Source organism: Lutra lutra, chromosome 1, assembly GCF_902655055.1.
Source record: "Lutra lutra chromosome 1, mLutLut1.2, whole genome shotgun sequence".
In the NCBI taxonomy this organism is placed as follows: domain Eukaryota; kingdom Metazoa; phylum Chordata; class Mammalia; order Carnivora; family Mustelidae; genus Lutra; species Lutra lutra.
In genome coordinates this window covers 81,052,177-81,075,056 of record NC_062278.1, presented here as the reverse complement: position 1 = coordinate 81,075,056, position 22,880 = coordinate 81,052,177, and the positions used below count along the sequence as shown (strand labels likewise).

At 37.2% G+C, this 22,880-nt stretch overlaps 1 long non-coding RNA gene across 1 annotated transcript in view; it reads right to left on the bottom strand.

Moving 5' to 3' along the window:
• Positions 1-3,941: 3,941 nt before the first annotated feature.
• The window catches only part of LOC125099127 (uncharacterized), a 124,522-nt gene continuing 105,583 nt past the window's right edge, over positions 3,942-22,880 (bottom strand). The window contains exon 4 of the long non-coding RNA XR_007127033.1: positions 3,942-4,017. This is a non-coding gene — a long non-coding RNA (uncharacterized LOC125099127). The remainder of the gene's footprint in view (positions 4,018-22,880) is intronic.

Here is a 22,880-nt window from a genome sequence, read left to right as displayed (position 1 = left end):
TCCGGTATCATTCTTTCCTATGGGTCATTCATTTTCCTTGCTCCTCTCTCCCTTCATCCTTCTCTTTTGGAAAATCTTAATTCTGTTTAATTCAACTCTTGCTTCCCTCTGCAGTGCTGGGAGTGAGTAAAGAGTTGGATACTGTTCTGTTCTGTGCAGTTGAACAGAGCAGGTTAAAGACACACAATTGTGGTCTCCCTTGAAGTCTGAAAATACAAGTGGGCATTCAGCACCGCCCTGCAATCTAACTGCATTCTCCTAGTAAATTAACTTCCTTCTTCTCTTGGAAAACTAATTCACACCTTCTTTTCTATACTCAAATTTCCATTATCTCCTCCCTCCTTTCCCACTCTATCTTGATGACCTTGACATCTATATCACGCAGGAAATTAGAAGCAATAGCACAAAATCCTCTCCAGTGCCAAATAAGCTCAACTCCCTGCTTCTGTATCCATACACTCTGCCTTCTGTCCTGTTGCAATAGTATTCTTAACCTTGTGTGTGTGGGTACCTGTGTGTGTGTGCACATGTATGTGCCATGAGACCCTTCAGCAGTCTGGTGAAACCTTGGATTCTTTTCAGAGGAATGTTATTAAATGCATAAGACACAATGTTTAGGAATACAAAGGAAACCAATTATATTAAAATTAAAATATTAAAATGTTAAAATAAAAACCTATGGTACAATAACACATGTGTTTTCTTATTAATGCATTATACAAGATGACCTAGCAGGTAGTCTAATAACTACCATATCTTAATATAGGTGAGGAGAAAAATATTTAAGGTATTTCCAACGGTTGTTTTGTGATTTGAAAATATCTATATTGGTAGTCAATTCTGACTTGCTGATTCAATATTGAAGGAAATATTAAATTTCAGTTAGAGATCAATAAAAATAAAGATGTAGGTTTTTTTGCCTAATTAAGCTCACAAATTTCCTGAATTTTTAATCTGTTGGCTTCTTGGAAATCAGTGGATACCAGATTTTAAATCCCAGACAAAGCCAACTATTTCACTTATACAAAAAAATGAGCATATATTGGGTAAAAAGCAATTTCAAGTGATTAAAATCTGACCTTAGTGAAGCTAAACCATGGAAATCAATAATAAAAAGACAACTTGCAAATATCTCTATATTTGGAAATTAAAAAATACTAAATAACTCATGCGTCAAATAATGAATTGTAGTAAAAATTAGAAAAGTTTTAAATCTAAATTATTATAAAATTATAACAAAAAATGAAATATCAAAATTTTTGTGATGTAGATAAAGAAATGTTAAAGGATATTTATAACCTTTAAATTTAAATGCAAAATCAGAAACAAAGGGTTGAAAATTAATGAATCAAGTACACATCTCAAGAAGTGAGAAAAAGAAAAACAAAATAAACTCAAAGAAAGTAGAAGAATGGAAGAGCAGAAATTAATGAAATAAACAAATATACACATAAAGCCACAACTGATTCTTTGAAAAGAGTAACCCGTTGTGTAAAACTCTTGGAAGAATAATCAGGAAAAACTAGAGACAACACGTATCACCCAAGGAACATCACTATAGATCCTACAAACATTGAAAATATATATGAGCATGTTATTAGCAACTTTACACTGATAAAATATTGAAAATTTAAGTGGTATGGACACAAATGTAATGAACGCTTACCAATATGAACAAAGAAGATATAAAAATGTGAATAGTCTTGTGATTATGAAGGAAACTAATCCATAATTAAAAACCTCCTAAAGAAAACTCCAGGCCAAGGTGGCTTCCCTGGTGAATTTTTCCAAGAATTTAAGGAAGATTGTCCAACCCCGCCCATGCACATACACACAAAAATCCTAAATAAGATATTAGCTAATCATATTCAATAAACACAAAATAAATAAAATATAATAATTAAGGTGATAATAATCAGGGCTGTTTTAACACTTAAAAATAGCATAATTCACCACATTAACAAAGTGAATAGAAAAAAATGTGATCTCGATGCAGGAAAAAAGTTTCATAAAATCTGACATCTGTTTTAATAATTTAAAAATAGCAAGCAGGAGCTTCTTTAATATGATTTTTTAAATGGGCAACAAAAAATATCTAAAAAATATAAAATTTGTCTAAGTTAATGAATATAAGATATAAAAGAATTTTTTTTTCAGAATACTAGCAGCTACAATTTAGAAAATGACCTGTACAAAATAGTATCACTCAAAATAGCATCAACAAATATCAAATAGGCACCTTTGTTCCCATTTTCTGGGTGAGGGGAAGCCTAAAGCTCCAGAGGAGAAATGTGTAGGAGCAGACAGGTGGAGCAGGGATGGCATTTAAGACAGTGGTGCAAGGGAAGCTGGAATTCTTTGATAAGAAAGTGCCACAGACTATCTAACCAAATGTGGGGAAGGGCTGCTGGTACTGCAAAGATGGTGGCAGCTCTGGTAGTGCTTCTACTGACGTTTTATGTTACATTTCAAACACTGGAAATAAAAATGAATTCAAATTGAGGAAATCAATTTGCGGGATCAGAATTATACACAGCTGCAGGTTCTACAAAATCTCCCAGATCAAAAGAAGCATTTTTTAAAATAAATGTCTGGTTTATTTAGCTACAACATAAATACAGTAAAATTGATTCTTTCCTTTGTATATGAGTTTTGACAAACATATTCAGTCATGTAACCAAGACTACAGCCAAGATAGAGACTATGGTTATCACCCTCAAATTTCTCTTGTGCCACTTTGTGGTTAATCTCTTCCTCTGCTCCCTAGCCTTTGGTGATGATTATTGATATGTTTCACCGTTTTGTCTTTTACAGAACAGTATGTCTTTATATGTCTCTTTGCTTCCAGAAATATCTTTTTAAAAGAATACAGGTACTGAGGTGCCTAAGAGACACAGTTGGTTAAGCATCCAACTCTTTCAGCTCAGGTCATGATCTCGGGGTCATGAAATAAAGTCCAGAGCCCATGCTGGGCTTGGAGCCTGCTTAAGATTCCCTCTCTTCCACACCCTCTCCCCCTCCTTCTACCCTTCCAGCTCCTACAAGTGCACGCATGGGCTTTCTCAATATATTAAAAAAAATTTTTTTAAGAATATAGCATTAAGGAGGTCACATGATGTGATGAGCACTGGCTGTTAATTGCAACTAATGAACACTACATCAAAAACTAATGATGGGGGCGCCTGGGTGGCTCAGTGGGTTAAGCCGCTGCCTTCGGCTCAGGTCATGATCTCAGAGTCCTGGGATCGAGCCCCGCATCGGGCTCTCTGCTCAGCAGGGAGCCTGCTTCCTCCTGTCTCTCTGCCTGCCTCTCTGCCTGCTTGTGATCTCTCTCTGTCAAATAAATAAATAAAATCTTTAAAAAAAAAAAAAAACTAATGATGTACTATATGTTGGCTAATCTAATTTTTTTAAAAAGAATATAAGTATTTAAAAAACACTTGGAAATTTTCTCACTACAACAGCATTTTACTATAGAAATTTCTGATAACTTCATATTTGAAGCAAAATTTTAAGGAAAAATCCTATGTACAGTGTAGTCATAAGTATTAAAACAGACAAAATATTAAATACAGATGAAAATACAGTAGTCCCCTTTTATCTGTGGAGAATATATTCCAAGACCCCAGCAGACATCTGAAACTGCAGATAGTACCAAGCCCTATATATACTATATTTTTTTCCTATGCACACATACCTGTGGTAAAGCTTGATTTATAAATTAGGTATAATGAGAGATAAACAGCAATAACTACTGAAAAAAATAGCACAATTACAACAATATACTATAATTAAAGTTATGTGACTAGGGTCTCTCTCTCTCAAAATACCTTAACTGTTCTGCACTCACCCTTCTTGCAATGATGTAAGCTATAAAATGCCTATGTGATGAGATAAAGAGAAGTGAATGATGCCGGCAGTGTGACGGAGCATTAGGTTGCTACTGACCTTCTGATGATCGGATTTATCAGGAGGAACATCTGCTTCCAGATCATTGTTGACTGCTGGTAACTGCAACTGCAGAAAACAAAACCACAGGTAAGTGGGGACCACTGTATATGAAAATAAGTATAAGAGCTCTTACACTTAATATAGTCTCTTCTGTGTGCCAGATACTTTACTAAATACTTGAACATGTATTAAACCATTTCATCCCCAATTACTTTCTTAAAAGATTTATTTATTTATTTTAGAGAGAGAGAGCAAGGGGTGGGAGAGGAGCAGAGAAAGGAAAGAGAACCCCAAGCGGACTCCCCACTGATCATAGAGCTCGAGGCAGGGCTCAACCTCAGGACCCTGAGATCATGACCTGAGCCGAGATCATGAGCCAAAATCAAAAGTCAGTTGCTTAACTGACTGAACCACCTAGGTGCCTCCATCCCCAACTATTATAAGTATTTTTGCACATAAGCACTCATTTAATCCCACAACACTATAAGGAAGCTATTATAATCCAAATTATATGGATGAGGAAATTGGGGCTCAGACAGAGAAATTTACCAAGACAAATTTATCAAATGACTCGTAAGTGGCAGAAATGCCTAGCAGACAAGTTGATTCTATATCTAGTCTCTAAAAACAAAACAAAACATCAACAACAACAAAAAAAAAACTCAAAAACTGAAGCAAAGTGAATATAAAGTTCAACCAAAGTAGATTGGGTCCTAACACCCCGGAGACTGAGAATGATCTAGTCATGCATCTATGTACATACACTAGCAAATTAAGATTAATCAAATCAGCACACTGTATCTGGAAAGGATCTTGCAGCTATCACATCAAATTCTCTTACTTTATCCCTAGAGAAATTGAGGTCCAGAGAGAAGCAAAAAATTTGTCCAGTATAACTAGGCAAATTTATGGTTTACTTGGCATTAAAATAAGGCATTCTTTTCTGCACTCTTTCAAAATATCCTTAATCACTTTGAAGTAGTTACTCCATGCTAGCTGCCTATCATGTACAGAGCACTCTTCTGAAAACCCTCATGTCTTCATTCTCACAGACCTCTTCTGAACAAAGTTAGACAAGATGTGTCACACATAGGTGATTATGGCTTATTCCACATAGCCTTGCTAGTCCAGGATCTTTGCAGGACCAAAGCGGACTGTGAGGTATTTATTATGAGAGCTGATCCCAGTGGGTTACTCTCTACTGAATAGTGACTGGAATATCTCGGGGGGAATTTAAGTGAGAGAAACAGACACAGCTGACAGGTATAAATGCGAAAGGAAACAGAAAAAGCAGAAGTGTGGAGGCACTAGATTCTCTTGCATAAGCCAAGGACTTAAGATCCAAATAAGAACTGGTATCAGAATAAAATGAAATAAGAATATGGAAGCAAAGATGAAGGAACCAAGTCACTAGTTCTAGACTGCCCTGCAGTCAACACAGTGACTTTTATGTTACGAGACCGGGGTGCTTAAAGTGTACACCTAGTCTAGCAGCATTAGAATCACTTGAGAACTGGTTAGAAGTGCAAATTCTCATTACTCAATGGGGTCCAGCAAATTATGTTTTTGTTTTTGTTTTTTTTTTTTTAAAGATTTTATTTATTTATTTGAAACAGAGAGAGAGAGAGATCACAAGCATGCAGAGAGGCAGGCATAGAGAGAGAGGGGAAAGCAGGCTCCCCGCTGAGCAGAGAGCCTGATGCAGGCCTCGATTCCAGGACCCTGAGATCATGACCTGAGCCGAAGGCAGAGGCTTAACCCACTGAGCCACCCAGGCGCCCAGCAAACTGTGTTTTTAATAAGCACCCCAGATGATTCTGATGAACCATAAAGTTCAAGAACCATAGCACTAGGTCAGCGACTATACCCTAAATGCTGGTCTCAATGACGTTCCATTTCCTTACTTTCTTAATTTCCCTAAAACCTTTAAAATAAAATCTTGTGTCCTGGAGTGACCGTGCAGTTTTTGTTCCTTGCAGCAATCTAATTAACACCCAGCTTCAAGTGTTGGAGGACTGTATATAATTAATTTTAATGAATTGTTTGAGCTTTAGTTATTCAAATTATGCTCTCTTCTGCATATTTTCTTCTTTCATTCATTAATTAATTCAGTAAATATTTATCGATTGCTTGCCATGCGCTAGACAGTACACAGCAGTGAACATACAAAAATTCCTGCCTTATAGAACTTAGACTATGAGGAGAAGAAACAAAATAAACAGATAATAAACCAAACAGATGAGGTAAGTATGGAAAAAACGAAGCAGCAGGGAAGGTGATAAGGAATGGAGAGCAGGTTTTGTGATTTTAAAAAGGGTGGACAGGAGGGCATCTCTAAGGTGACATTTGAACAACACCTGAGGGCTATATGGGAGTAAGCCTTGTGGATATTTGGGGGAGGGGAGATTTTAGAGGCTTGTAGGAACAGCAAGGAGGCCAAGCATGGCTGGAGTTAAAGGAGTGATGAGAGGTGCGGCAGACAAAGCCAGAGAGACTAACAGGAGACTAGACGGTTTAAGAGTTTATAAGGGATTGTAAAGATTTGGGGTTCATTCACTAGTTTTGTAAGGCATGGGTATTATATTTCTCCAGTCACACAAACTTTGGGGTTCTTTATTTGATAGGAATAAACCACCTACCATGTTAACCAATATGTGAAGTACGGTTGCACCATCTGGGAAGGCCAGAATGACTTAGCAGCTTTACGATCATAATTCCTGGCTGGCTCTGGAGAGAGTAATACCAACAAAGGAGTCTAAAAGGGAGAACCAAAAAATAAGTCTCTTATAGTGGTCTGGAGATAGATGAATTCTGCGCAGCATTTTGAATAAAGTGACCTTTTCTGAGGTGAAAATGACTCCACAGAAAAAACAATTCCCTTTGGGATGGTTCATCTTCAGGCTGGGAGGATGCCTGTGGTACTTTCTGAAACCTTTTGTTGCCAAGCACACAGAAAGTTCTGTGAAAATGTTCAGCTTGACACATCTCTAAGACCTAAATCCATTTGACCAGATGTATCTAGAGACAGGAGTGATTCTAAATAGCACATTCCTCTGTTGTACCATTAGGGGGTCAGCAATGAAAACAACAGACAGCATTCCCAGCCACATGGAGCGCACACTACAGGATAGGGAAGCAGAAAATAACACATAAACCATAAGCAGGCAGATTTCAGCTAATCACAAGTGGTATGAAAAGGGAAGCCGGGCAAAGAGTGACCTGTAGAGGTTGTGGATTTCTACTTTGGATAAACTGTCAGGGTAGCCCTTTCTGAAGAGATGACATTTAAGTTAAACTCTAGCAGATGAAGAGCCAGCCTTGCAAAGATCTGGGAGCCAAGAACAACATTCGAATGGTTTATGATCCACAATAATCCTTAACATTTATATTTTGATCTGTGGCTTTTACTTCTGTTTCACCTACACTAATTTGATTTTTTTATCCTCACAATAATACTGTACACAATGTACAGTTAATATTATTTGGCCTATTTTGCAGATGAGAAACTAGGATTCAGAGAGGTCTAAGGGCTTGCCAAGGACGGGTCGGTAGACAGGCCTTGGCAGGCATTCCTTCCTGACCCAGTTTGTTGTTACTGTGATTCCAAAGAAAATGAATATTCTCAAGTTGAATAACACCAATGTCACATAAAGGACAGAAAACAAGAACAAAATTACACTTAGGTTTTAGTCATTTGTACAAGATAAAAGATAAGTAATTCACCTGTAATTTTTTAGCTATATTTTTTAATCGCTCTTTATCTTTCACTTAAGAGTTTTAATTTTGGTCATCTAGGTTTGAGGGGTAATAGTGCTCTCTTAAACTGCCTTAATTTGGGGATCCCTGAGTGGCTCAGTCAGTTAAGCATCTGCCTTCAGCTCAGGTTATGATCCCAGGGTCCTGGGATGGAGCCCCGCATCAGGGTCCCTGCTCAGCAGGGAGACTGCTTCTCCCTCTCCTTCTCCCTCCATGCGTGCTCTCTCACGCTCTCTCAAATGAATAAATCCTTAAAAAAAAAAAAAAAAACTGCTTTAATTTGCATTTCCTTCTAATTTAAACAATAGATACTTAAATATTGTGCACTGGATGCTGAAGGATTTAATAAGATTTTTTTTTAAAGATTTTATTTATTTATTTGACAGACAGAGATCACAAGTAGGCAGAGAGGCAGGCAGAGAGAGAGAGAGAGAGAGAGAGAGAGGGAAGCAGGCTCCCTGCTGAGCAGAGAGCCTGATGCGGGACTCGATCCCAGGACCCTGAGATCATGACCTGAGCCAAAGGCAGCGGTTTAACCCACTGAGCCACCCAGGCAACCCTAGGATTTTTAAAAAAAACAAAGCTATAATCTACACAAATTTCTGCTACATTTTGACCTTCCTTACATGCATGGATTTTCAGAATAAATCCATGTACAGTTTCCAAATCTAGGGTTACCAGGGCAAGAATATATTTGACCAGAGGAGATCATTAAAGTTAAAAAGTTTTGAAAAATATAAACTTTTATACTCTACTATTGATATTAGTATTAAGATCTGTACAATGGTAAGATTTTCTTCAATTCCTTGAGGTATATATCACAGGAAGACTATTTTTCTGAGGATTCTTTTGTTCTCTGGCATTCTGACATCAACAGTATAAATAACAAGATTTTTTTTCTAGCTATTCTAGAAATGTATAGTTCTCTTTGTTATTTTACAATGATAAATTTCAGGAAATAAATTTAAGAAATATTCTTGTCATCTTTTTGTGAGAAGAGAAATTCTTTCTCTGTTTCATGGATTTCAGAGGACTACAATTGTAAGTTCAGCTACTGTGCACCACAATTAAGTGAGAAATATTTCAAATTTACTGAAACATAGTATTTTGAAATTATAGTATAAAATGTTATCTCATTTAACATTAAAGCTGATTTTACCACAGTGCTCTGTATCAGTACATAACAATAGGCTGTTTGAAAGTTGCAGCACATGGCAAGAAAACTCTAGAGAGGTAATGACAAACACTGGTAGTGCTAAAGTGAAATAGTAGATGCAAGTTGTGATAGTAACAGTATTACAGTAAGAGACAGTACGTGCCAGCAGTTGCAGTATACAAGGTACCAAGCTAAGCACTCTGCTTACTTTATCTTATTTAATCCTAACAACAATTCTATAACATAGGGATTTATAGAATTATTGTATCAGTTTTATATAGGAAGAAAATGACTAGCCAAAGATTAAGTAACTTGCCCAGGATCACACAGCTTTGGGCCATAGAGCCAGATACCATGCAGGGGAACCTGGTACTGAAGCTGTCCTCTATTGTAATTGTATAGTAATTCTATTAAGCATCTATGGCATGTTTATATACTAGTGCAGTATTGGTATTCTAAAAATACTCGTGAAGGTAAATGGTATTTTTTTTTAATTTTATTTATTTGAAAGAGAGAGCACAAGCAGAGGGAGTGGCAGGCAGAGGGAGAGGGAGAAGCAGGCTCCTGCTGATCGGGGAGCCCAATGCCAGAATCGATCCCAAGACCCTGGGATCATAACCTAAGCTAAAGGCAGACACTTAACTGACTGAGCCACTCAGACACCCAATGGTATTTTTTTACTATTTTATTTATTTATTTTTAATTTTTATTTATTTTTACTATTTTATTTATTTATCTGAGAGAGAGCAAGCATGAGGGGGGAAGGTCAGAGGGAGAAGCAGACCCCCCACTGAGCAGGGAGCCCAGATGCAGGACTCAATCCCAGGACTCCAGGATCATGATCTGAGTTGAAGGCAGACGCTTAACCAACTGAGCCACCCAGGCGCCCCAATGGTATTTCTTATTAAAAAGATCCCATGGTCAAATGATCTGTAGAAACCCTGCATATTAAAATCTCTTCTTGAAGATTTATTATGCACCTTATCAAATGGAGGCCCAAAGAATTCCTGCAGCAAACAATTCTGTTTAGCCGGCATTTTCCAAATGTGTGTGAGTATGTATGTGTGAGTGTGTGTGTGTGTGTGTGTGTGTGTGTGTGTGTGTGGGCGCGCACGCATTGTAACACTTCATGAATTTCTAGTGGAACATGTTTGGGAAACACAACACTCTTAGATTTTTTTTTTTTTAACCAATATTCTAGTACGTCAGATAGACTCAGGATAGGTATTGAAGTTCAATTCAAAACTTGCCATTAAAAAAAAACTATGGAAAATTTCTAATAGCTTTTCACCTATAGCTATTGTCCCTACATGACCCCCTCACTTCCCATTTACCAACATGTCAGACATATGAACGTATAATACTCCACAGGATGTCTGCGAAATTGGAAAATGCAGGACAAACATTGTTAAACAATGTTAGTTTGATTTTCAAATATCATGCTCAATATATTTTCAGATGGTATACTTCTAAAATTAAAGATAGGAGTCTAATTGTTCATCTAATATTCACAGACTTTGGATTCCCTATATAACTATTATGTATCAGATTACTCTAAACTGAGAATTACTGCTAATCAAGAAAACATGGAAAAACAAGTAGTTTTATCAAAGTAAAACTTCCTCCAGTTTGTATTAAAAAGCTATCCATTGCAAGAAGTAGTCCAAAAAATGTTGATCCTCCTTGTTAGGCATGATTCAGAGCACATCTTTGTACCTCATTACCTTTCTCTCCAACGCATCCACTCTGTATCTGCCAGGAGTGTCTTCATAGAATATCACTTCAGTTATAGTCTTTCAGGTCCTGTGTAACCAAATCAACATCTCTCAAAGTGAACAGCACAGAGTTCAAGTCCTCAAAATGTACTTGCTATTTTAACAATGAAAAAGTTTCCAGTCAAGAAAGTTAGAATTATCCTGGATTAAACAAAATTAAACTGGTTCCTTTACTGTAAAATCTGTGAATTATGAATCTATAAAAGGATATATTGTGCAGAGTTTCTGAAATTTGTCTGACTATGAAGATCAGTTATCAAAGAGTCTCTCATAGTCCCAGAATTTTTTAGAAGTCATTTGAAGAATTGCTGATCCGAAATAAGAAAAGCAAGTTCTCGTGCCTAGCTTCAAGGTCATTATTATTTGGCTTCATCCTATTCTGTTCAACCTTATTTCCCAATACTCTCCTTAATAAATCCTTCATTAAACCTCTCCCTTTACTCTATCCCAAATGTGCTACACTTATTTCTACTTTATTTATTCACTAAATATTTATTGGGTATCTATTACATATTATGCAGTATGAAACACAATCCCTGCCTTCCAGCGAGAGAGACAGACAAACAGGCAGGATTTGCAGATAAAAATGAGCATAACAAATAACACGGAGGACATGGGGAGATAGAGAGGAGAAGGGAGTTGAGGGAAATTGGAAGGGGAGATGAACCATGAGAGACTATGCACTCTGAAAAACAATCTGAGGGTTTTGAAGGCGGCGGGGGTTGGGAAGGTGGGGGAGCCTGGTGGTGGGTATTATGGAGGGCACGTATTACATGGAGCACTGGGTGTGGTGCATAAACAATGAATTCTGTTACACTGAAGAGAAATTAAATTTAAAAAAAAAAATGAGTGCTCTACCATTGGTGGCAACTGTAAACTGGTGCAGCCACTCTGGAAAACAGTATGGAGGTCCCTCAAAAAGTTGAAAATAAAACTACCCTATGACCTGGCAACTGTACTACTAGGTATTTATCCAAAGGACACAAAAGTGCTGAATTGGAGGGTCACATCCACGCCAATGTTTATAGCAGCATTATCAACAATAGCCAAATTATGGAAAGAACCCAAATATCTATTAACTGATGAATGGTAAAGAAGATGTGGTATATATGTATATACATACATACAGTGGAATATTACTCAGCAGCCATCAAAAAGAATGAAATCTTGCCATCTGCAACAACATGGATGGAACTAGAGTATATTATGCTAAGCAAAATAAGTCAGAAAGATAAATATATAATTCCGCTCACATTTGGAATTTAAGAAACAAAACAGATGAACATGGAGGGAAGAGAAAATCAAATATAAAAACAGAGAGGGAAGCAAAACATAAGAGACTCTATAGTTAAGAGAACAAACTGAGGGTTGCTGGAGGGGAGGGAAGAGGGAGATGGGCTAAATGGGTGGATAAAGATGGCACTTGCTGGGATGAGCAATGGGTGTTATATGGAAGTGATGAATCACTAAATTCTACTCCTGAAACCAATATTACACTATATGTTAACTAACTTGAAATTAAATTTTTTTTAAAATGAGTGTTCTGATGAAAGGGAATACTGGATTCAACAGCAAGCACAGGCAAACATCTAGCTCAGCCTTGAGAAAGCTTCTCAGAAGACGTATCATCAGAAATGAAGAAAGATGAGTGAACGAGCAAGGTGGGGATAACAAGAAACACTGCAGGCAAAAGGCATATGCAGAGAAATGAGGTAGACCATGTAGGATTGGGGAAATCAGCTATCACTGGGCTGGAAAATTCTCTAAAAAGTATACCTGTAAGCCATGAGTACTCTTAGATGCAAGAAGGCTGGGTCAGGGGAACTGTATGATTCAGAAGAAATTCATCAGAAGTTTTGGCAGGGGAAATCACCTCTGAACAAGGGCATCATCTTTGGATATTTCTTTAACTCTCAAAAGTCTAATCTTCAGAAATCAGAAATTTCTGATCTTCAGAAATATCCATTTTGATGGATATCAAAATTTTGTTTCATCATATCAAGAGAACTGTGTAATTCCAAATCAAGGTCTTAGAGTGTGGTTGTATTCACTTGAGGCATTTATGGAAATTGTTATAATCTTATTACCATCAACCAGAGGTATCCAGAATTTCAGCATCATCTCATTTTCTCATGGTTGGTAAAGAGGTGTTGGGGGCTAAGTTGACCCAGAAGACCTCATTCATAAAACCTTGGGTCTCTCAGGGCAACTGGGTGGCTCAGTGGGTTAGACCTCTGCCTTCGGCTTGGGTCATGATCTCAGGGTCCTGGGATCAAGCCCTGCATCGGGCTCTCTCCTTGCCGGGGAGCCTGCTTCCCCCTCCCTCTCTCTGCCTGCCTCTCTGCCTAGTTGTGATCTCTCTCTGTCAAATAAATAAATAAAATCTTTAAAAAAAAAAAAAAAAACCTTGGGCCTCTCTACTTAAAAACAAACATAAACTTTTAGTTTTTCTTCAGGAAGCCTCTATACTGGAATACTCAAGACTTAGGGCACTTGCTAACTCCTTATCTCTGGACATATAAGATTACCTGCTAAGATAATTTACCAGAACCAAGGTTCTAGAGGCCAGGACTAGGGATGAAGTAGAATAATGCTGCTCCATGGGCTGTAGAACATAGAAACCAAGATGAAAAACTCAAAGAGAGATTATCTAAAGGTAAAACCAGAATCAGAACAACTCTCCTGTCCAGTAAAAAAAATTCTGGATAGTTACAGAAGAAGAGTTCTGGAACCATACAGCAGAGCAAACATATGACTAAGGGAAAGTGGAAGACAGAGCCAGGAGTGATTCCCAGAGGTATGTAATATAACTACAAGACTTTATGGGGTGCCAGAAACCTTTCTTGTGGAAGAGAAGCTGTTACAAACACATAGCATTTTGGAACAATAGGAATTTGGTCTAAGTTGAATATAGTTCATCTAGTTCTATAAAGTAGAAGATGGAGGAGAGGATAAATGTCACTCTATTTAACCCCATAGTTTCCTCTATATAATGAAAGTTTTAAAACTTTTCATGAATCATCTTGGGAAGATTTTGATTCATTAAGTTTTAAATATTTTTTTTTATTTGACAGACAGATCATGAGTAGGCAGAGAGGCAGGCAGAGAGAGAGAGGAGGAGGAGGCAGGCTCCCTGCTGAGCAGAGAGCTCGATGCGGGACTCGATCCCAGGACCCTGAGATCATGACCTGAGCTGAAGGCAGAGGCTTTAACCACTGAGCCACCCAGGTGCCCCAGATTCATTAACTTTTAAAAGAAAACAGCTTTATAATCCCTTTTCTGGCCAACTAAGACCTTCCTCATGCTCATCTAGAATGAGGACTGGCACATGGAGAAATCCCATCAGAATTGAGATCTGGCAGCCACAGTTCAATTTAATGACTAAATATTATCAGGTTTTCTTCAAAGAAATGCCATTAGGGAGGCATTAGAAAAGCAATGGTTTAGCATTTCAGAAACTTTCTATGAAGATGATATCATAAATTATAGTAATGGAATAAAAATTAACTTTGAGCACTTATAATATACTAAACCTCTACACTCCATACAGATGATATCATTGTTTTCTCACAGAACCCTTTTAAGTGACAATGTACTCCCCATTTAGATGAGGAAACTGAGGTACCAAGTGGCAGGTTCACACAGAACCAATCTGACCCTCTGCTTTTAGCCAACACATAGAATGGCCCCCTACCATGCTGTGTACTCAACAGCCTATAGAATCCTGTCTTCTTAAATGATCATTTGTTCAATGTTAAAGAACATCATCAACAGTACAAAAGACTTTTTGAGACATTCCCATTTTTTACTGAAATAAAATGCTTTTAGCTAAATTTATAAACTTTCCAAATATCAGTGAGCATTTTCCTCACAAAATCACCCTTAGTTCTGAAACTTACAAGTTGGTTTATTTTTGTGTTTATAATGCAGATAGGCCTAAATGTTTCTCTAAATATAACATTTCCATCAATTATCTTTAGATATCTTCCTAGAAAAAAGAAGCTAAAAGAGTCTAATAATATTGAATTTAATTAGCATGCAATGATTTACAGAACATTTCAGCATTTTAGCCCACAGTTTCTATGTGAATGTTTAAGACTGGAATATGACAAACCTCAATGAAAAATAAAAATGAATGTACTGAAAATACAGCAACTAACTGATAAAGACATGGCAAATATTAACTAAAGAAGCTAATTTTGAACAAAATGAAAATGTTTTATTTCCTATATAAATCTACAGGGAAAATGGTTGAGAAAATATTTATTAGAGAAAGTGATTTTTTTTTTTTAATTTTTTTTATTTTTTCAGCATAACAGTATTCATTATTTTTGCACCACACCCAGTGCTCCATGCAATCTGTGCCCTCCACAATACCCACCACCTGGTGCCCCAACTACCCACCCCCCACCCCTTCAAAATTCCCAGATCGTTTTTCAGAGTCCATAGTCTCTCATGGTTCACCTCCCCTTCCAATTTCCCTCAACTCCCCTCTCCATCTCCCCTTGTCCTCCATGCTATTTGTTATGCTCCACAAATAAGTGAAACCATATGATAATTGACTCTCTCTGCTTGAGAAAGTGATTATTTTTAATTAATTTTTTTAGATGGGGTGTGGGGTGGGCAGAGAAAAAGAGAGAGAATCACGGCAGCTCCATGCCCAACACAGAGCCTGACACAGGTTCAAATCTCACAATCCTGAAATCATGATCGGAGCCAAAATCAAGAGTCTGAGGCTTAACCAACTTGAGCCAGCCAGGAACCCCAGAAAGTGATCTTTTTTAGCAGTATACAAAAGTTTACTTAAGTTATCCTTAAGAAACATAGAAACTACAAAATTCTGTGTACCTATTCAGATTTACAGAACTTGCTTGGAATTAAAAAAAAAAAAAGCCCTACTTTAAAACAGCTCATTGTCTTATTCCTTTCAAATCACTCTCCTTAATTGTATAATACATCTTTTACAAACTGTTTTATTTCCATAAACTCTGGATATAATAGGAAAATGAATTATTTAATAAAGATTTTATTATAAGTATGTGTACAAGGTTCTTGGAATATTCTGAGCTTTCAAAATGAATAAACTAATTTATTGAGTATAAATTATATCACTGACATTTGTTCTCTTACATACATTATCCAAGAAACTATGTAATACATATTGCTTTCTCCATTTTATAGATGAGAAAGCCAAGTGATTTACTCGAGGTCACACAGTTAGTAAATAAAACTCACTATTTGATTATTCTTCTTCATATCCCAAATATATCTGCATTCTTACTGACATCAAGAAGAAATCTTATATCAAATAGATCTACAAGAATCTAGAGTAAAATGAGAATGAAGTCAGAAGAAATGGTAATGATTATAATGATATTGATGTTAATTTAAAAGCTTAATTATGTCCCAGTCATCAGGTTAAGCATTTTATATGCACCTTCTCATTACCCAGAATTAGAATTGGAGCCTGGACAAAACCTTAATGATACCCTTCTGAGACATGAACAGAGAGCAGCTAAACTGTCCCCAGACCCAAACTGTACAGTTTTCTTCATCTGTAAATGGGGTTTAAAATGGTGTCCAATGCATAGTGTTGTAAGGATTAATTAATTAATGTGAATTGCTTGAAACAATGGGTTTGAATTACATATTGTTATATAGCAAAATACACCCAAACTTAGTAGCTTAAAACAACAACTATTTGTCATCTCACAGTTTCCAGGTGAGGAATCCATATATAAAGTTATGAAGATCCTTTAGCTCAGCTTCTATTCAAAGGCTGCAATCACAGTGTTGGCCAGCACTGGAGTAAAGGCTTGACTGGGGAAGAATCACCTATCAAGTTCACTTGTGTGGTGGTTGACAAGATTCACTTCCTCTCAGATTGTGGAACTGAAGAACTTAGTTCATTCTGCCTGTTGGCTGGAGGCTACCCATAGTTCCCTGTCACATGAGGCTTTCCACAGAACAGCTCACAATATGGCACCTTGCTTCCTCAGAGAGAAGCAACAGAGTATGAACACAATGGGAGTTACATTCTCTTTGTAACCTAATCTCAGAAGTGAGAGCCAAACACATTTGTTGTATTCTATTCATTAAAGCATGTTAAGAAGTCCAACCCATAGTTAATGGGGGGATTACACAAGGACATGGATGCCAGCAGGCCAGAAACATTAAAAGTCCTCTTAGAAAGCTGATGCCTGACATAGTAGTTCTCTGTAAATGTTAACAATTTTGGTATCATTAAGTGCTTTTTAAGAATAAACTAAACAAAAATAATAATTGTAAGATGTTTATGAATATTTATGAGTACTGTATGATAGACACTATTTTTTTCAAAGATTTTATTTATTTATTTGACAGAGAGAGAGATCACAAGTAGGCAGAGAGGCAGGCAGAGAGAGAGGGGAAGGAGGCTGCCTGCTGGAGCAGAGAGCCCAATGTGGGGCTCGATCCCAGGACCTTGAGATCATGACCTGAGCCGAAGGCAGAGGCTTTAACCCACTGAGCCACCCAGGCGCCCCTGTTAGACACTATTTTAAAAAGTAAGATACAAAGATGAAAGAGGCATTGACACCTATTTTTCAGGGAGCTCATAGTCTAATGGGGGAGAAAAACTTCCGTTTAATGTGATGGAGACAGGTATAAAATTCCATGAGGTTACAATGTAAAGAGTAAACAGTCATCTTAAGGAATGAAATGATGCTTGACATAAGTCTTGAAAAATAGGTAGGTGTTGACATAATTGGGAAAGAGCATTCTAAGCAAGACAAAGATATGATAAAGACAAGAAGGGGCAAAAGAGTATGACACATTTGGGGAAATACTGGTTGCCAATATGACCGGAGAGTAACGATACGTATGCCTACAAGGAAAACAGATTTCCAGATGACCATTCCTTCCAGATGAAAGAATTATGGCTTAGCTTTGAATGTGAAATACGAAGACTTAGAGGTGGGATGTCTAAGCATAGAAGCCAAGGAGGCACTCACATACAGGTTTCTAGCTGAAGGGGGTATATCTGACCTAGAGAGGCAGACTTCAGCATCATCAGGGAGCAGGCATTAATTGAAAACCTGGGAACAGATTAAGTCACTCGGAGAAAGTTTATAGCATAATTAAAGAGTAAGCCTGTACTAGGAACCTTAGGAAATCAATATTTAAGCTGGATGATAAGAGCACAAGAAAGAAAAAGAGTAGTCAGGGGGGTAGAGAACAATCAGGAAAGCATGATATCTCAGAGGTTAACAAAGTAAATATATTCAAGAAATGGAAAGAGGTCGGGGCACCTGGGTGGCTCAGTCATTGAACATCTGTCTTTGGCTCAGGTCATGAGCCCATGGTTCTGGGATCAAGCCCTGCATTGGGCTCTCTGCTCAGCTGGAAGCTTGCTTCTTCCTCTCCCACTCCCCCTGCTTGCGTTCCCTCTCTCGATGTGTCTCTCTGTGTCAAATAAATAAATACAAACTTTTTTTTTAGTGGGCAGTGCCTGGGTGGTTCAATTGGTTAAGCAGCTGCCTATGGTTCAGGTCATGATCCCGGAGTCGCAGAATGGAGACCGGCACTAGGCTCCCTACTCAGCAGGGAGCCTGCGTCTCCCTCTGACCCTCCCCCTCCTCATGCTCTCTCTCTCTCATTCTCTCTAAATACAATCTTAAAAATAAAAAAAAATGAGACGTGGTCAATAATGTCAAATGACACAGAGGGGTCAAATAAGAGTGACCAAGTAAAATGTGGATGGTCAAAAGAAATCCACTCAATAAACAAGAAGATAAAGGTCAATCCCTTTTTCATTAATTCTTACATCCATCAATCCTCTAAGATAACTTTTTTAAAAGACTTATTTATTTTAGAGAGAGTGGAGGGAGTGAAGGAGGGAAAGAAAGAAGGAAAGAAGCAGACTTCCTGCTGAGCATGGGGCCCAACACAAGGCTCTTTCTCACAACCCTGAGGTCATGATCTGAGCCAAAATCAAAAGTCAGATGCTTAACCTACTGAGCTATCCAAACACCCCTATGATCACTATTTTTAACCTTAGTTTCCAAATGTATGCAGTAAACTAGTAACTTGCCAAATATCATACAGCTAGTGGGTGGTAGAGCCAACACTTAATTCCAGTTTACAGATCCCAAAGTCTGTTTTTGAACTATAAACATAAAGTTTGGGCAAAGTTATTACAGTGGTGATGATGGCTCCCAAAGGTCTACATCCTCATCATTCGGACTTGTGAATATCACCTTATTTGGAAAAAGCATCTTTGTAGATGTACTTAAGAATCTCAAAATGAGAACATTCTGGATTATCTAGTAGGCCTCAAATTAAATGACAACCATTCTTAAAAGAAACACAGAGGAGAGAGACACAAGGTGTAAAGGCAGCCATGGGAAGACAGAGACAGAAATTGGAGTGATGCAGTGACAAGCCAAGGGATGTTTAGGGACACAAGCATCTGGAAGAGACGAGGAAGGATTCTCTCCTAGAACCTTTAGTAGAGAGCACAGCCCGGCCTACATTTTGATTTCATATTTCTAGCCTCCAGAACTGTAAGAATAAATTTTTGTTGTTTTAAACTACTCAGTTTGTGGCAATTTGTTATCACAGCTTTAGGAAACTAATGTAGTAGGTATCTTAGCTTGGGCTGCTATAAAAAATAACAGGAACTAGGTGGCTTATCAACAAGAGAAACTTACTATCTCACAGTTCTGAAGGGTGGAAGTTTAAGATCATAATGCCATTAGTCAGATTCTGGTGACATCCCTTTCTGAGGAAGTAAACAGCCAACTTCACTTTGTATCCTCACAGAGCAGAAACAGTGAAGAGCTCATTGAGGACTGTTTTACAAGGGCACTAATTCCATTGATTGAGCCTCTAACCTCATGACCTTATCACTTCCCAAAGGCCCTCCCTCCTAATACTATCATACTTGGGGTAGTATTTCAATATACATATTTTGTGGAGACATAAACATTCAGTTCAAAACAGCTGGTAATGGTGTTTTTCCTTTAGTTTTTGCTTGTGTTGCTTTGTTTCAGCCACATTTTAGAAGAATCATACCCAGGAAAAAAGAATTCCACTGATCAAATGAACCATTTTAAAATAAAAACTTTTTGATTATTGCTATTTAAAAGACCATTACTATGCACATTCTTTAGAGAATCAAAGGTGCTTTTAACATCTGAACTTAATCTATCACTGGTGTAGCAAAACTTCATAATAAATCATCAAAACAATGGCTTTCAATTAAACCTTTTGATTATAATAAATAACAAATGCTTCCAGAAAAGCAGAACATTTTAAAAAATGTTTAGTACTTTAATACTTTAGTACAAGAATTAATCAACTGTGTCTTCTTAAATCAGATTTAATAAAAAATTTTCCAGAAAAATTATTTTATTCAACAATATTAGGATAGTCTAGCATCATGCAAAACTGACTTAGTTTGACTATTAGAAAATATGTTGGTGATCTAAATTAAAGAAGTAGCAGGTGGGGGCACCTAGGTGGCTCAGTGGGTTAAAGCCTCTGCCTTCAGCTCAGGTTGTGATCCCAGAGTCCTGGGATCAAGCCCCATATCAGGCTCTCTGCTCTGCAGGGAGTCTTCTTCCTCCTCTCTCTCTCTCTCCCTGCCTCTCTGCCTACTTGTGATCTCTGTCTGTCAAATAAATAAATAAAATCTTAAAAAAAAAAAAAAAAAGAAGTAGTAAGTGGTGATCCCCAACCAAAAAAAGGAAGTAGTAAGTGGTGATCCCCAACCAAAATTTTCGCAATGACTCAAATTTAAGATTTCTAGCTTTTAATTTTTCAAGTTTATCACAACTTCTTTTTTCTGTGTCAATATATTTTCATTGGTGGGGCAGCAAAGATACTACATTATCTTCTCCAAAGGTTTTTTTTTTTTTTAAGATTTTTTTTTTATTTATTTGTCAGAGAGGGAGAGAGAGCGAGCACAGGCAGACAGAGTGGCAGGCAGAGGCAGAGGGAGAAGCAGGCTCCCCGCCAAGCAAGGAGCCCGATGTGGGACTCGATCCCAGGACGCTGGGATCATGACCTGAGCCGAAGGCAGCTGCTTAACCAACTGAGCCACCCAGGCGTCCCCTCCAAAGGTATTTTAAGAGTATCTTATTAGTACTTGTTTCACCAGATTCATAAAAGATAAATGATTTTGCATCATATATATGGTTTCATTCCCTTTTGCTATTTGACATTATGACACATCTTGATATTAAATACCATAATGCGCTCTATATAATTATGCCCTATTTTATCGTTTACTATATTATATTTAAAGAATACATTATTCATTGTAGTCTGAAAACTTTCATGGGATAAATGTGAATGTATAAATTTGGTTAACAATGCTTTAAGCAAAGTAAAGATAATATTAAAATTGATGTTTCCTCTGACTGCTAGAACACACATAATGGACAACATAAATGAAATTACTTATTTTGAAGTTATACTAATTTTATTAGTCATCATATTAATACACTATGGCATATTAGTATATATTATATCAATATACTATATTTATTAGTATATACTCTAATTTTATTTAGTCATATTATATTAATATCCAGCAAATATGACATAAATGTCAGAAATTAGATTTTATTTTATTGCAATATAAAGTAAAAAAAGAATAGGAGATGGGGTTAGTGCATGAATATAAGTACATTTCTACCCTCTTAAGGCAATTTCAAAATAGTGTAGTGTTAATGGAAAGACTGTGAACCTTCTGTTCAGGCAACTATAATTTTCAATTTCTGCTCCATCACTAACTAGCTGAGTAAGACAACATTCTTATCTGCATAATGGGAGATTCCCTACCTTCTGGGCCACTGTGAAAGTTAAATGCAGTAAATGAATAAGGTATTAATAGTGACTGACAGATAATAAACAATCACTACATGATTGATATTGTTATTGTTGTCGAATCTACCTTTAGGATTTGAAGTGTTAAAACGGGCAAATGCATGATTTGTGAATCTTCCTAGATACAATATCACTTCTTTTCTTAACATCTCTTCTCAGATTCTGCTACCATTTCTTTGTAAATTCACCTCATTGCTTATATGTTCTATCAGAGAATTAATCACAACTTTGAGATGTCTTATATGACTGTATCATTATCATGTGGATTCTTAATGTTTTTAGGCAACCAAGCTTACTGAGGAAACATGAAGTGCATAATGAATGAAGAATAACATACTTAGGAAAGGTTTCCACAGATGTTTTCCTTTTACTTGATATAAGGCAAGGATAAGTTTTCTGTACTTCCTTTTGTAAAGTACACAAACACTGGAATACAATTCAAAGTCTCAGTAGCAGAATCAGATATAGCACCTCTCCTTTAAAACAGATAAGTAAGTCAAAAGTTTTCAGTTTGGGAGATTTCCTTCTTTTTTTCTGTAGTAAAAATTATTCTTGGAGTGCCTGGGTGGCTCAGTTGGTCAAGCATCCGACTCTTGGTTTGGCTCAGGTCATGATCTCAAAGTTGTGGAATGGAGCCTGGTGCTGGGCTCTGCACTCAATGCAGAGTCTGTTTCAAATCCTCTCACCCTCTCCCTCCCACTCACTTTCTCTCTCTCTCAAATAAATAAATAAAATCTTAAATATATATATATTTTTTTTTCTTTAAAAAAAAAAATACAGGGGCGCCTGGGTGGTTCAGTGGGTTAAGCCGCTGCTTTCAGCTCGGGTCATGATCCCAGGTCCTGGGATTGAGCCCCGCATCGGGCTCTCTGCTCAGCAGGGAGCCTGCTTCCTCCTCTCTCTCTGCCTACCTCTCTGCTTACTTGTGATTTCTCTCTGTCAAATAAATAAATAAAATCTTAAAAAAAAAAATACAGACTTTTGGTCCAAGGTAGTATCTTTCTTTTCTAAAAAACAAAACAAAACAAAAACAAAAATAAAAACAAACAAACAAACAAACAAAAAAACCGGCAAAGTCATATAATATCATCTTTCCAGGTGTACTATCTATTGTCATATTATAATGTTGACAAATATTCAAATTCCTCCATAAGAATAAGAGAGAACTGATGTCTACCTAGGCTGGGGTTCTGAGAAGCCAGCTTAAATGAGGAATGAGGTGGGGCCATGCACATCCTATGTGGCAAGGAGCCTAGGCAGAGGTGGAGGCAAGCTTCCAGGGAGGAGGGAAGCTCAAGAGCCAAATAAAATACCCCCAGAGATAATCAATCCCAAAGGACCAAAGCAGAGAAATGGGAGAAAAAAAACAA